This window comes from Monodon monoceros, unplaced genomic scaffold (assembly GCF_005190385.1).
Source record: "Monodon monoceros isolate NGI ecotype Baffin Bay Population unplaced genomic scaffold, NGI_Narwhal_1 Super_Scaffold_1, whole genome shotgun sequence".
Classification (NCBI taxonomy): domain Eukaryota; kingdom Metazoa; phylum Chordata; class Mammalia; order Artiodactyla; family Monodontidae; genus Monodon; species Monodon monoceros.
Genome location: NW_021703765.1, coordinates 87,172,800 through 87,186,622, shown reverse-complemented (window position 1 = coordinate 87,186,622; position 13,823 = coordinate 87,172,800). Strand labels below are relative to the sequence as shown.

Below are 13,823 nucleotides of genomic sequence, written 5' to 3'. Positions count from 1 at the left end.
TCCTCAGTGGTACCTCCTGGTGCATTCAAGCAGCATTGCTTGCTTCCCCCTTTGTGCCCATGTTCTCTGCATGTTCTTTTGTCATAGCATCTTTGACTGCCTGTTACATTTTTATGGGTTTAATCTTTGCTGTTCTCTGCAATGCTGAACACTTCTGTCTTTCATCCATTTTATATTACCTGCTCCTAGTTGAATACCTGGCACATGGTATTCTTATATGCTGAAAGACAGGTTAACTGATTTAATGCATATTGATGGGATATTTTCAGTAAACGTTTGCTTTTCTCCCAAAGTAGAATGTAAATAATGGACACCCTTAGCAGCCTTTTGTTTACTACAAACTCAGTAAAATGATTTGCAATTGAATGGGGATATTGTTGTTTCAGGGACCATTGTCATTCATGGATGTGTTTGTGGACTTTACCTGGGAGGAGTGGCAGCTGCTGGACCCAGCTCAGAAGCACCTGTACAGGAGTGTGATGTTGGAGAACTATAGCAACCTGGTGTCCCTGGGTAAGTACCACCTCCCTGAAAGGAGTGTGTGTCATCTCCAGGCTTCCCCTTCTGCGGTGCTGAAAGCTGGGGCACTTTTGTACAATACTTGGTGATTTGCGGCTTATATTTAGAGGCCAGATTTTCTTATTCTCCCTTTGGCATCAGAATCTGCTGGTTGAATGGTGTTTACTTTGCCAAAGTGCAAAAGGGCAGCTTCATCACGCTGCCTCTAAACAGAGTCTTCCCCATTCTGCTGAATCCCTGGGTCCTAGGCAGTTTTGGGCCAGGTTGTCTGTGATTTTCCATTCACAGGGTATCAACTCACCAAACTAAATATCATTTTCCAGTTGGAACAAGAAGAGCTGTGGATGATGCAAATCCCAACTCAGGGCCATCTGGGTGAGTCGTCAGGACATTTAGATCTTTTCCTCCTTACTCAGAATTGGTGTGAGTTCTGATGTGATGTTCCCTTTGTGTTTGTACTTTTGGGTCACTTGTAACAATTGTCTCTTAGTTAATCTCCTCTGTGGCATTCTCAGCTTCCTTCTTACTTTTCCGTGGTGATAGATTCATTTCATTACGCATTTAAGCAAGCTTTTCCTCTTTACCTCTTTTCATGTGACTTTCACACCCCTTCTACTTTTTTTCTTTTTTTCTAAAATTACTTACGTTCATATTCAACACAGTTCCAATTTCCTTCCCCTTGAAACCTACGTGTTAGGAGATTCTACCCTTTCTGCTTCTCCTTCCTGATGGCTTTGTCATCACTGTTCTTTCTGAGTGTATTCCTGCATCATTTGATAATATCAGTTCTCTTGCCTGAAGCCTTTCCCCCACGCCTTACTCAAGTGAACCCCGTGGAACCCACTCTCACACTGCACGACACAGTGCTTATCCTCCTCATGCTTTACTGCCCTCGCATGCTCTTTCCTCTGAGTCCAAAGGGGTCTTTCTTATATTCCCCACTTTCCTCGTATATTGTAAGTTTTAAAAGACTTCCACTCTGAAGATTTACGCTTTTTCTTTCTGTATTGGTGACTGACAGCTCCATCCCTCTTTCATCTGCCCTTTGGTACTGGGGTTGATTGTTCCACAGGGCATCTTCCCTGCATGGGCCACTCCCTTGTCTCATTTTTCAGAAACTGGAATTGGAATGTCCCTTCTGCTGCCCCATAGCTGTATGATAACTTCTTCTCACCTTCCTGTTTGTTAGTTCTGCTATGCTCCTGGTTCTTCTTCCTGCCACTGGGGCGTGAGCCTAAATATCCTTTTTATGCAGTTCTCTTCACTAGTCTTGCTATAATCTGTTAGTATCTTGGTCCTTCAAAAGTAAGTCTTTTAAGGCCTCCATCTTCTCAATTCCCACCTCCTTCTCATTGGGAATGAGATAATTCCCAATATTATCTTTTTCTTTTCTTTTTTTTTGGCTACACCACACGGCTTATGGAATCTTAGTTCCTGACCAGAGATTGAACCCGGGCCCTTGGCAGTAAAAGCATGGAGTCCTAACTACTGAACCGCCAGGGAATTCCATTATTTCATTTCTTGCTTATTCTACTTATTAGCCAAATTTATACCTTTTACTCTTTTTATACTGTGAGTTCATCCTGATGTTACTGTCAGATATATTTCCCTAAGCAACTACATATTCTGTCATAAGTGTGGCAGGATAAATCAACAGTTAATCTTTGTATTATTAGGATTGTTTCAGCTGCAATTTTTGATTAGTCCTAAATCAAACTATTTAGGCAGAAGTGATTTATTACCACACATCACAAAATGTCCTGATGTGGGACTGCTTGACTTACTAAATCCCCAAACGTCTATCTCTGCCTCGCCATTCTAACTATGTCAGTATTTCTCAGATTTCCTCCCCTCATGGTCACCAGATGCCTCTTACAGTTCCAGCCAACACCTGCAGATATACCAGTGGGCAGTGGAATAAGAAAGACTGTTTCTTCCCACATGGCCCTTTTAATCAGGCATTAAAATCTATTTCAGGAAGCCCCAGCAGACTTACCATGTTGAGCAGGCTAGATTTTTTTTATCACATATCCCTGTGTAAAGAAGACTCTGGTGAGGAAAACGGGGCCATCACTGTCGGCTCAGCTATATCATGCTGAGCCATATCACTCTTGGCAGGGGTATGGAAGTGGGTCCCATTTTCCTAACTGCAGCACATGGCCTTACAAATGAAAGTAGGAAATAAGATCAGGTTTCTGCCAGCCAGGAAAAGGGCAGCAGAACGGCTGGGTAGGCAGCACTGTCCACCTCCATCTACCTCTCTGGTTAGGCATCATCCAATCACACCCTTCTTTCCATCCATTCATCTTCAAAAATATTCTATCACCCCTCTTGTCATTCTTCTAGTATATTAATGCAAGTCTAGGATCCTTGTTTCTAATCAGACGTGGTGGTTCTTCATGGTCTGGTGATCTATAATTAAAGATAAGTTATCCACGTACAACCAGCCAGACAGGTAGAGTGGCAGAGAGAAGTACAGGGTGGGTACAACAGGAACCTCGTTCTGGGAGAGCAGCAGGAGTGGCACAACAGAGAAGCATTGGAACCCGGGCTGGGCAGGCTGTGCCGGGGCTTCCTGCTGTGGCCGTGGCCTGGTGAGCCCGGGTTCTGCTGCCTTAGCATGATTTCCTCTTCCATTGTCTTCTGTGGCTAAACTCAAGATGGGCCACAGCCAGTAATCATGTTTAATACAGTCTTAAATCATGTTTAAATAATCTTTAATCTTGTGAATTCCTGTCTTCTACTCACTGGCTCTGGTATTCTGTCCTTATTTCTTGAATTCTTTGTGCTCTTCCTTGAGATACCAGCAATGATCTAATTTTTCGCAATTATTTTTGCAAAGAAAATTCTCAACAGCAAATTCATTAGATTTCCTGGGAAATCAAATGAAGGAAGCCAGAGATGTGGGAACCAAGGGAAAATAAGCAGGAGTGTGGTGCCAGCAACAGAAGGATTGGAAGGGTGAAGTACAGAAACTGACAGATTCAGTATCCACGAACTTTCAGAGTCTACAGGGACAACACTGACAGCCAAATATGAGCAAATATGATTTGAGGGCAAAGGTTAATTACTCACTGGCCTGTTTTCTTCTTGATGGAAACACTTCTGACTTTAAGACCATGTATTGGGTTGGCCAAAGGTTCATTCACTTTCTTCCATAAGATGGCCCTAGTAGCACTTAGTTGTCTTTAACTTCATTCAAAACAGTTTTGTTAGATTGTATTGTGACAGCTGTCGTATCAGCATGCATTAAAAAAAACTTATCAAAATTGGTGAATTTTTGTGTAGCCATTTTAATATTGAAGATGGAAGAAAGCAACATTTTTGGCCTATTATACTGTATTATTTCAAGGAAGGCAAAACTGCAACTGAAATGCAGAAAGGGATTTGTGCAGCATATGGAGAAGGGGCTGTGACTGATCTAACATGTCAAAAGTGGTTTGTGAAGTTTCATGCTGAAAATTTCTCTCTGGACGATGCTCCACTACGAGGTAGACCAGTTGAAATTGATAGCAATCAAATTGAGACATTAATTGAGAAAATTAATGTTATATCACAAGGGAGATAGCCGAAATACTCAAAACATCCAAATCAAACATTGAAAACCATTTGCACCAGCTTGATTATGTTAATTGCTTTGATGTTTGTGTTCCATATAAGTTAAGGGAAAAAAACCTTCTTGACTATATTTCCAAATGCGATTCTCTACTTAAATGTAATGAAAACGTTCCAGTTTTAAAACGAATTGTGATGGGCGAATGAAAAGTGGATACTGTACAATAATGTGGAAAGGAAGAGATCGTGGAGCAAGCGAAATGAACCACCACCAACCACACCAAAGGCTGGTCTTCACCCAAAGAAGGTAATGTTGTGTATATGGTGGGATTGGAAGGGAGGCCTCTATTATGAGCTTCTTCTTCTTCAAACCAAATGATTACTTCCAACAAGTACTCCTCCCAATTAGACCAACTGAAAGCAGCACTCGACAAAAAGCATCCAGAATTAGTCAACAGAAAACACATAATCTTCCATCAGGATAATGCAAGACCATATGTTTTTTTTTTGATGACCAGGCAAAAACTGTTACATCTTGGATGGGAAGTTCTGATTCATCTGCCATATTCACCAGACATTGCACCTTTGGATTTCCATTTATTTCGGTCTTTACAAGATTCTCTTAATGGAAAAAAATTCAATTACCTGGAAGACTGTAAAAGGCACCTGGAACAGTTCTTCGCTCAAAAAGATAAAAAGTTTTGGGAAGATGGAATTATGAAGTTGCCTGAAAAATGGCAGAAGGTAGTGCAACAAAATGGTGAATATGTTGTTCAGTAAAGTTCTTGGTGAAAATGAAAAATGTATCTTCTATATTTACTTTAAAACCGAAGGAACTTTTTGGCCAATCCAGTAATAGCCAGTAATACTCCCTCCAAAACCATTGTAATGGTCAGACATGCTCATGTTCATTTCTCACTGCATGGGTGTGGGTACTGTCCCAGTTGGGAATTGATGTTTGGGAAAATATAATTTGGAGGTTGTGTACAAAATGAATAAGACGGTTCAGATTTAGGATATAGGGAAACCTGAAATGAGGTATTAAGATCCTGTGATGTTGCTATCTTCAAACCTGACCTGCTTCTGTGTTCTTTTAATACCCTTTTCTGTCCATTGCCTTGGTCAGCATATTACTTTGGGACACCTAGGTCAACTCTACCCATTCTCTATTCTATTCAACCTCCAAATATTTGTGATTATGACTGAGGACTTAGTCCTCTGTCTAGTTCCCTATCCACTTTGTATTTTTGGATTTTGGAGATTTTTTATGTTTAAACAGCATTCTGTCCACCCTGCCCCTTCTGTTTTTCATTTCTTCCCACCCCGAGAAGAACAATGTCATCTCTTTTAGCTCTTTCTTATGGTATTTACCTCCATGTTTTCTAAATAAACGACTTATTCTCTTACACCTTGATTTTCTCCTCTAATTATTTAGTATGAAGGGTAAAGATTTCCTCTTCTCCAATATACACACACTCCCTTCCCATACCTCCATCATCCTAATCAAGCTATTTCATACTTAGATCAGTCTTCAGTTTTTATATCTTTACGACCATGTAATTTCTTTTCCTGGGCAAATCGTGCGAGTGTACAATGGTTAGTTTTGTTCATTACTCGTTTTTTCTCGAGTTGTTTTATTGTCCTACAAAGTTTTCTATGTTATCATTAATGTATTTATAATTAATTTAACCCCAGACTCGTCTTCACATGTCTAAATATTCTTTTGGTACATTCAGTTCAATTAGTGATTCTGTCAATTTCATCTTCCTAGTGACATCACTCCCACGTCATTTGACTTGCTCCAGTGTAACCTGATTTTTCTCAAGACCTGGTTGTACAGTTTTTAACCTGGAATCTCCTTTTAGATTTTCCTTTCTATTTTTATTGTATCACCTTTTTTCTTGGTTTCTTTTGTTGGAACACCTCTCATGGTAGCTTCCTTTGAAAGGGTGTATTTGATACAGATTTTGCGACCTGTGCCTCTACTTTACTCCTGAATCCTCTGTTTTTTCTCTTCTATTGATGCTAATAAGAAGTCAGATCCATTCTAAATTTTGATCCATTATGTGAAACTTTTTTGGTTTCTCTGGAAGCTTTATTAGCTGCTGCTGTCAGTGTACTGAAACATCTCAATGATGTTTCTTGTGAATTTATTTTCATCTATTTGAGTATTCAGTGGAACTTTATTCCCAGGAGGACTGTAAACGAATCTGCAATGGTTCTGCTCTTTCTCCTGAGCTTAGACAGTGTTTGGCACATAATAGGTATTTAACAATTATTTGTCGAATGAAGCCTATGCTCAGAGATCCCTTCCCACTTCTTTAGGTTTTGCTCATTTTTCCTTGTGCTTTCTAAAGAAAACATTATGCAAAATTTTGAAACTCAAGACTACCTTTATTTATTGCCAGTTCCCTTTGCCTATTTTCATGTTTTGTCTTCCTTTGTTTTCCCCAGAGCCCAGGAGTCTGGGTATATTTACACTTGAGATTTTATTTACATTCAGAATTGATTTCAGAAACTAAGAAAAACCTCAGGACATGACATTTATAAGGCAATTTTATGCTGTACTAGGATCATGTTACTATTTATATCGTGAGTATTTTCATTTCTAGATGAAGTCTGGGAAATTGATGGTTGTATGGAATGGCATCAGGAAAATCAAGGCAAGCTGAGAAGTATGTCAAAATCCTATCAGTGTACTGCATTTGGAAAACTATGTCTTCTTCGTACAGATGTTTCTTCAAGACAAAAACTTCAAGGCTTCCCTGGTGGTGCAGTGGTTAAGAGTCTGCCTGCCAATGCAGGGGACATGGGTTCGAGCCCTGGCCTGGGAAGATCCCACATGTCGCGGAGCAACTAGGCCTGTGCACCACAACTACTGAGCCTGAGCTCTAGAGCCTGCAAGCCACAACTACTGAGTGCACGTGCCACAACTTCTGAAGCCTGCGTGCCTAGAGCCCGTGCTCTGCAACAAGAGAAGCCACAACAATGAGAAGCCCGCGCACCACAACTAGAGAAAGTCCATGCACAGCAGTGAAGATCAAACACAACCAAAAAAAGAAATTTTTTAAAGACAAAAACTTCATAAATGTGTCACAAGTGGAAAGAGTTTGAAATATAATATAGATTTTAGTAATAATAATGCTGGAAAGAATCCTAATGGGTTTCATGCACATAGGGAATCATCCTTCCATTCTAAACATGAGCAAGCTCTTACTGGAATAAAATACTGTGAAAATAATGAATCTGGAAAAACTGCCAACAGAAAGTCACAGCTCATGTGCCAACAAATACGTATAGGAGGAAAACCCTTTGAATGCAGTTACTGTGGGAAGGCCTTCAGCAAGTCATACCCTGTGGTGCATCAGCAAACTCATTCAGAAGAAAAACGCTACAAAGGTAGTGGATGTGGGAAAGACTTCAGCAGAAAGTCCTACCTCATTGTTCATCAAAGAGCTCACACAGGAGAGAAACTACATGAATGCAGTGTTTGCCAGAAAACGTTCAGTTTCAATTCACAACTTGTTACACATCAGAGAATTCACATGCGGGAGAATCCCTGTGAATGCTGTGAATGTGGGAAAGTCTTCAGTATGAAAGACCAGCTTGTTTCACACCAGAGAACTCATTCAGGTCAGAAACCCTATTGGTGTCATGAACGTAGGAAAGCTTTTGGTTTGAAATCACCACAACTCATTATACATCAAAGAATTCAAACAGGAGAGAAACCTATGAATGCAGTGATTGTCAAAAAGCCTTTAATACAAACTCAAACCTCATGGTACATCAGAGAACCTACATGGGAGAGAAACCTTATGGTTATAGTGAATGTGGGAAAGCCTTTACTTTCAAGTCACAGCTCATTGTACATCAGGGAGCACACACTGGGGTAAAACCCTATGGCTGTAATCAGTGTGTAAAAGCGTTCAATATGAAGCTACAGCTCATTGTACATCAGATAAGTCACATAGGAGGGAAACCCTATGGATGCAATGAATGTGGGAAAGCTTTTAGGATAAAGTCCTACCTCATTATACATCAGAGGACTCACACAGGAGAGGAACTCCATGAATGCAGTGAATGTCGGAGAGCCTTCAGTTTTAATTCACTACTTGTTATACATCAGAGAGTTCACACAGGGGAGAATCCTTATGAATGCAGTGAATGTGAGAAAGCCTTCAGTCGGAAATACCAGCTCATTTCACAGCAGAGAACTCACGTAGGGGAGAAGCCCTATGAATACAGTGACTGTGGGAAAACTTTTGGCTTGAAGTCACAGTTCGTGATACATCAGAAAACTCATACAGGAGAGAAACACTTTGAATGTAGTGAATGTTGGAAAGCGTTTAATACAAAGTCAAGCCTTATTGTACATCAGAGAACCCACACAGGAGAGAAACTCTGTGGTTGTAGTTAATGTGGGAAGGCCTTCAGTCGGAAATATCATCTCATCTCACACCAGAGAACTCATGCAGGGGAGAAGCCCTATGAATGCAATGACTGTGGGAAAACTTTTGGCTTGAAGTCACAGTTCGTGATACATCAGAAAACTCATACAGGAGAGAAACCCTTTGAATGCAGTGAATGTCGGAAAACGTTTAATACAAAGTCAAACCTTATTGTACATCAGAGAACCCACACAGGAGAGAATCCCTATGAATGCAGTGAATGTGAGAAAGCCTTTAACAGAAAAGATCAGCTCATCTCACATCAGCGAACTCATGTTGGGGAAAAACCTTATAGGTGCAGTGAGTGTAGGAAAGTCTTTAGTAGCAAGTCATACCTCATTATACACATGAGAACTCATTCAGCAGACAAACCATATGAATGTCACAAATGCGGGAAAGCCTTCATTTGGAAGTCACTTCTCATTGTACATGAGTGAACTCATGCAGGGGAAAACCCTTATAAATGCAGTCAATGTCAGAAATCCTTCAGTGAAAAATTACGGCTCATTATACATCAGAATGAACACAAGAGAGAAGCCCTCTCAACGCAATGAGTATGAAAAAGCCTTCATTAGGAAATCTCAGCTCATTGTACATCAGAGGGCTCATTAGGGGAGAAACCCTATGGGTGCAGTGAATGTGGAAAAACCTCTCCGAAATCAATTCTCAGTGCACATCAGAGGACTCATACAGGAGAAAAACCCTGTAAGTGCAGCAAATGTGGGAAAGCCTTTTGTTGCAAGTCACAGCTCATTATGCATCAGAGAACTCATACAGATGAGAAACATATTGGTGAAGTAAATGTAAGAAACTTTCTCTCAAAAGTCAATTCAAGGCTTTCCTGGTGGCACAGTGGTTAAGAATCCGTCTGCCAATGCAGGGGATACGGGTTCGATCCCTGGTCCAGGAAGATCACACATGCTGTGGAGCAACTAAGCCCGTGCACCACAACTACTGAGCCTGTGCTTTAGAGCCAGTGAGCCACAACTATTGAGCTCATGTGCCACGACTACTGAAGTCCACGTGCCTAGAGCCCATGCTCTGCAACATGAGAAGCCACCGCAATGAGAAGTCCACGCACCACAATGAAGAGCAGCCCCCACTTGATGCAACTAGAGAAAGCCCGCGCATAGCAATGAAGACCCAATGCAGCCAAAAATAAATAAATAAATAATTTTTCTTTAAAAAGTCAATTCACAGGAATTCCCAGAAAATTCGTACAGGAGAGAAACTCTATAAATGGAATAATCTCATGGTACACCGTGTATGTATAGCATGTGGAGGGGCATCCAAAGAACACTGTTTTTTATGTACACCAAAAAATATCAGTAAATGTACACAGGAACCCTATCAATTCAGTGAACCCTATGAAAGTTCTCAGCAAGAAGTCATGCCATTTCTTTAAGTTTGTGCAGGTGAGGAACAATATGAATGAAATGAATGTCAGGAAGTCATTTTCTAACATGCTAACATCCACAAAGACGAATCCCATAATGCAAATGAATATAGAATACAATCCTTTGAAATTCATAATTTAATAAGAATTAGGATTTTAATGAGAGAAAATATAAAACGAATGAATTGCACGTATTGGAAGCTCATACCTTGGAGAAACCAAGCTAGAAAAAAAAAATACAAGAAAAGAAGATTTTATGAATGTTTCAAATGGGATAAGCCTCAGCAGAAAAGTTTACTTCACTATTATTTTGGTTCACTTAGAAAAAATAATTTCCTTTACAAATTACTTTAAAGTTGTAAAGATGTTCCAAACTTTTAGGAAAAGATGGAGAAAATGTTTAAATGTCAATGATATGCATGTTCATAATAGAACATAAAGATTTTTTAAAGTGTGTAAGTAAATGTAATAACCAGGAAAACAATAAGGATTACATCATAAGACCTAGGATGTTTAGGTGTTATCTTTCTCTGTACTGTAAAATATGCTTTGTGTAGTCTGCTGCCATTATTAATTAGTTCCTTCTAAATAGATTACCCAGAATAGCTTTAGTTATTGCCACTTTTTAATCAAATTATCAAATTACAGAATTCTCATCATTTTAATTATAGCAGTGTAATGGCAATTCTAGCCAATGTGTGAGAAGAAAAAGTTGTAAGGACTTGGGGGTTGGGGCTGAAACAAAAATCGTTTTGTTTGGAGATGTGATTGTCTATTTAGAAAAACCAAAATAAGCTACAGGCTGTAAGACAAGGAGATGTTTTGCACAGCTCTGAGAGCTGGCAGCTTGGCTGTTAGCATGAGCAAATCTTTACAACGTCTCCACACTCAGATTCCAGGCCCTGCCGAGGGAAACATTCTGATTTGCCCTCAAAATATCTGAAGGCAGTTTTGCACTAAATCAACCAAAAGCTTCAACAAAGCTCAGACAGCTGAAATACAGATCAGATTGATTCAGCCCCACCCTATCTCCCAGGCTGAGAGCTGACATTAGAAAATATGTGCCCTTTTATGGAAGAAAATATATATTCAGAGCAAAGAAAATTATCTGGAATGTATAGGTACCTTATATAATGAAAACCATCATTTTACCAAAAAGACAATTCTAAATGTACATGCACTTAACAAGAAAGCTTCAAAATCATGCAAAAACAGAGGTGAAATGAGAAATATACTCTACCATTTTAGTTGGACACTTCAACAGTTATTTCTCAGTAACATAAGTTGGAGACCAAAAATCAGCAAGGCTATAGAAGCACTGAATAATGCCATCAATAAGCTGGACCTAGTAGACATGTCTAGAACATCCAACAGCAGAATACACATTCTTTTCAATTACATGTGAAGCATTCACCATTACAGATCATGTCCTAAGTCATTAATCCTAAAATATTTTAAATAATTGAAACCATGCAAAATTTCTCCCATCTATAGTACAGTTTAACAAGAAACCAATTGCAGCAAGAACAGAGAAGTCTCCAAACACTTGGAAATTAAGCAACACAATTCTAAATAACTCATGGGTCCAAGAAATTTCAAGCATAATATGGAAAATATTTTGAATTATTATTATATATGATGTGTACAAATTAAAATACAACATATATCAAAATTTTTGAGATGCAGAAAAAGCAGTGTGTAGAGGGAAATTAATAGCACGAAATGCTTATGTTAGAAAAGAATAAGGGTCTCACATCAATAATATAAAGTCCTACCTTAAGGAACTAGGAAAAGAAGAGTAAAGCCCAATGTAAATAGGAATGAAATAGTAAGGATAAGACCAGAAACCAGTGAAACAAAAACAGTGGAAGGGGTAAGCAACACAGATTTGACAATTTTGATGGACTAAATTCTTGAAAGACACAAACTACCAAAGCTTACTCAAGAAAGAGTAACCTATTACATTTCTTAAAGAAATTAAATTCAGTTAAAAATCTCCCAACAAAGACAAATCCAGGCTCAGATAGTTTCACTGATGATTTCTAGCAAATATTTAAGAAAGAATTAATACCGATTCTATACAAACTCTTCCAGAAAATAGATGACAAATTCTTAACTCATGAAGTCAGTATTACCCTGATTTTTTTTTAAAAAAAGGATTACAAATTGTTTAAAAAACTACAAGTGTTCCTCGTGAACATAGATGTACAAGTCCTCAAAACTAGTTAATTTAATCCAGCAATATATAAAAGGGTAATACATGAAGGCAAATTGGAGTTTATCTTGGGAATACAAAGCTGAGGCTGATTCGATATTCAAAATCCAATCACTAATTCATACCTGACCAACTAAAAAATAAAAATCATATGGTCACATCAACAGGCATAGTAAAAGCATTTGTTCAAATTCCATAACATTCATGATTAAAAACCTCAGCAAACTAGGAATAGGAAGTATCTTCCTCAAACTAATAAAGCACATCTGAAAAATGTCTACAGCTAATGTCGTAACGGTCAAAGAGTGAATAGATTCCCCTAAGATTGAGAACAAGTGAAATATATCCACTCTCACCACTCTCTTTCAACACTGTACTGGAAGATTTAGCTGACTGCATAAGGCAAGACAAAGAAATTAAAAAGATACAGATTGGTGGGAATTCCGTGGCAGTCCAGTGGTTAGGACTCCGTGCTGTCACTGCTGAGGGCGAGGGTTCAGTCCCTGGTTGGGGAGCTAAGATCCTGCAAGCCACGTGGCATGACCAAAATAAAAAAGGATACAGATTGGAAAGGAAGAATGACAACTTTATTCAGAGACAGCATGATTGCCTTCACTGAAACTCCTTTTAAAACTTTACCCCAAAAAAAGGCAACTTGGGGAGGGCGGGTGGAGGAAAAATTGGGAGATTGGGATTGACATATATACCATACTAAGTATAAAATAGGTAACTAATAAGGACCTACTGTATAGCACAGGGAACTCTACTCAATACTGTGTAATGACCTATATGGCAAAAGACTCTAAAAAAGAGTGGATATATGTATAACTGATTCACTTTGCTATACAGCAGAAACTAACACAACACTGTAAATCAACTGTGCTCCAATAAAAAGAATTTTTAAAGCCACTTAACAAGTCAATTTAGCAAGATAGCAAAATACAATTTTTAACTAATAGTGTTACTTTTTTAAAAAATATTTATTTATTTGGCTGCACTAGGTCTTAGTTGCAGCATACAGGATCTAGTTCCCTGACCAGGGATCAAACCTGGGCCCCCTGCATTGGGAGCGTGGAGTCTTAACCACTGGACCACCAGGGAAGTCCCAACTATTACCTCTTTAATTCAACACTGAATATTGGTGGTCCTAACCAGTGCAATAAGTTTTTTTTAAAGTGTGAAGATTAGAAAGAATGAAAGAAAACTTGTCATTCCTACACAATATGTTTATGTACCTAGAAAACCCAAAAAAATCTACAGAACCTGTTAGAATTATGTGAATTTAGCAGAGTTGCTAGATATTGATAAAATGTCAATATACAAAAGTCAATGGTATTTCCATATATTACAAAAAAATTAGATAATGGAATTAAAGTATTATTGACAATAGCATCATAAATATCAGAAATAAGACTAAAGAAAAGTCTCTATACAGAAAACTACAAAATACTGCTTGATATTAAATAAATGAGATCTATTTTATATTTGAGAATTGGGAGACTCAATATTGTTCTCAAACGTTTCCCAAGTTGATGTATAAATTCAGTGCCATCTCAGAGTCCTAGTAGATGCACTTTTGTCAAAATTAACCAGCTGATTCTGAAATTCATATAAAAGTGCAAAGGGTGAAGCATACCAAAGACAAAGAGGAGGAAAACTGAAGGATACACACTGAATATCAACTTATCCC

General features: G+C 38.7%; 1 long non-coding RNA gene across 1 annotated transcript; it reads left to right on the top strand.

Annotated features, from left to right (window-relative positions):
- The first annotated feature begins 386 nt into the window (after positions 1-386).
- Positions 387-1,134, top strand: LOC114892061. The gene is made up of 2 exons (XR_003792677.1): positions 387-513; positions 808-1,134. It is a non-coding gene; the product is annotated as an uncharacterized LOC114892061 (long non-coding RNA).
- The last annotated feature ends 12,689 nt before the right edge of the window (positions 1,135-13,823 follow it).